The sequence below is a fragment of the Pseudochaenichthys georgianus genome, chromosome 16 (assembly GCF_902827115.2).
Source record: "Pseudochaenichthys georgianus chromosome 16, fPseGeo1.2, whole genome shotgun sequence".
Lineage (NCBI taxonomy): Eukaryota > Metazoa > Chordata > Actinopteri > Perciformes > Channichthyidae > Pseudochaenichthys > Pseudochaenichthys georgianus.
In genome coordinates this window covers 12,042,968-12,045,923 of record NC_047518.2, presented here as the reverse complement: position 1 = coordinate 12,045,923, position 2,956 = coordinate 12,042,968, and positions in this window count along the sequence as shown.

Here is a 2,956-nt window from a genome sequence, read left to right as displayed (position 1 = left end):
ACAAGCTCAAAGATTATGATGGAGAAGAGATCAAGGGGACTTTTTATGAGAAAGAGTTACAAAAAGTGAAGATAGCCAATGACAAGGCTTTTCAAGTCGAGAAAATTCTAAAAAGGCGTGTGGTGAGAGGGAAAAAACAAATGTTTGTATCTTGGCATAATTGGCCCGAAAAATTCAACAGCTGGGTTGATGCAGACGAAATCAAAGATGTATAAAAGCAAACAGAATCAACGCTCAGTCCTTCATTACAGCCATGGCAAAATTATTTCAGGTGACTCTGGCTTTATTAGGAAAACAAACATATAATACAAATGGGTTAGGGGTTAAATGTAATCATCGTGGACTTAATAGTCTAACAAAATACTTTTATCTGAATACATTTGTTCTTTTTAAGAGCACTTTTTGAAATTATTTATTAATTATTTCAGTGGAACAATCCAGTTTTTGTTAACATCAACGCTTTCTTCTCTTTTTCTTGTGTTACTAAGATACTTTTAGACACACTTTGGTGTATGCAACACTTGTTCAGATAAACAAGGTTTTTTCTTTTCTGATAAACTTACATATTTTAGTTATTTTATGTTACCAAGATACTTTGAGATACACCCTGATGTACGCAACACTTAACAAAGGGTATAATATGAAGTAGTTGGTAAGGAAGGGGTTTTTCTTTAAGGGTGCAAAACTTTAGAACAGGGTAAAATATTCATTAATTTGTATTGAATTGAGTTTTCTTTTTTTGATTTTCAACATACTATATGACTTTTCCATATTTCTGACATACTATACTTTTTTGACTTTTTTCTGTAGAATCTTGACAAAACTATTACTTGTTCTTAAATGATGACCTATTGCTGGAGATGAGATGAAAAAGCTACAACGCTTAAAGAACTTTTTTCTAAAAACTCTCAATTCTATAATTGACTACCACCATTCAACGCAATAAGCCCCACCCTCCACTCAGCAAATCATCTAAAACGAAGGACCTCGCTAAGACGACCGTTGTAAACTAGCCATGGAGCAGAGAAAAGCCAAGACTCCCCCCGCGAGTTGCAGCCAGGAACAGACTACTGGACTACCATCATCACCACCAAGGGGGAAACCCGAATCTTGCAATACTACTGCTGCTGATTTTGCTCCTTGGGCCAAAACGTCTCTGTTTATGGACACAGTGAAAGCGGTGTTGGTTGATATTGTGGAGAGGGTGATACATCGGTACAGAGAAGAAATATGCAACGGGTGCCGAGTCAGTCACCCCGGCCAGAGGCAACACGATTTTCTGAATGACATGTCCGATTTTTACTTCAGAAACAATTACAACGCGTTAATGAAAAGACTCTGGCTCACCGACTTCATTACTGAGATCGACCAGACTCTTAATGATAAAGACATTTTCACGGATGATTGGAGGATCCAAGGCGCTTCGGAGGCTTTTCTTCACAATCTCAAAAATTGCAGACGCCTCAAGGAGAGACTTGAAAAGATCCATGCCGAGTTGGATGGAGAAGAAGAAGACTAACAACCAGCAGTTGGATGGAGAAGCCAGGGACTTGTTCGATACATTGACTTTTTTCTTTAAGTAAAATAAAAATGGGAAACTTGTCACAATTCACATGTTATGTCACGTTTGTAGTTTTGTCTGTGTTGGTGTTTTTCTTGTCTTTGGGTTTCCTGTCTTATTGTGTTAAGTGTTCACCCCCGTTTCCTGCCTGTCTGCTTTCTGTCTGTTTCCCTCCCTGATTACCCGATTGTGTTCACCTGTTGTCCTTGTGTTTCTCCTCCCCTGCCCGGCTGTTTCTCGTTGTCATGATTACCCCTTCTTGTATTTAGTCTTGTCTCTGTCTGTGTTCAGTGTTGGGTCATTGTTTGTTGGTGACGGAGTTCACCGGAGAGTGTTCTGTTCTGTATTTGTCATTTATCCTTTATCCTTGAAATAAAGGGTTTCTCAAAAGTTATCTGCATTTGGGTCCTGCTTCCTTCACTCATCCGTGACAAAACTACTATGCAAAACGCTCTGTATATATTGATCATAATGTAGTCATTACCCTTTTTAATAAGTGTGGTGATGGGGACGATTGAAAACAGAACGAGCAGTGACCCCTGTGTAAAAAGAATGGCCGAAGTTTGTAAACTGGAAGACATTTTGGATATTGTTCGTTCTGGCAGTACTATTCCGGGTCATTGGGAAACGATTATAAACGAAACATTTAAAGTGGTCCTGGAATATTCATTTTCCGAAACATTCTGTAACATTATCTCAGAAATGAAACAAACATCAAAAGTGTATCATGTGCTCTCATTGTATGCTCTGTTTGTAGATGTAATGCATCTTTGCGTCGAAAACAGCATACACGTGAATATTTTGACTGAAGTGAACAAACTCCATCACGATATCTCCAGTAATATGGGGAATTCTAAGCTGGAGACTGTCTTGGGGATGCTACAATCAGTATAACTATTGATTTTGTGTGTGGAAAAAATTAAAAAAGTGTTTGTTTTACATCTAAAAACTGTTGTCATCATTATAGCAAGGGGAGCGTGTCTGATACATGTGTATTACAGTCCTTCTTGTGTTTTTCAGTGTTTTCTGTGTGTTTGTACACACAAAGCACACTTCATTATCTACTTTTCAGCTTTTTTTTAAAAAAAAGTGTATATTTCGGTAACTTTCTCAGAGAATTTAAGCATACATCTGTCAAATGTTCAAAACAGCCTTGTTTCACTGAAATACCCTCAAAATGACAAACTGCCATTAAGAGTCAGATTCTTAACCAAATCTACTGACACAAAGTACTTCATTATCTACTTTTCAGCTTTTAAATACAAAAGTGTATCTTTCGGTAACCTTCTTGAGAGAATTAAGCATAAATCTGTCAAAGATTCTTAACGAAATCTACTGACACAAGTACTTCATTATCTACTTTTCAGCTTTTTATACACAAAGTGTATCTTTCAT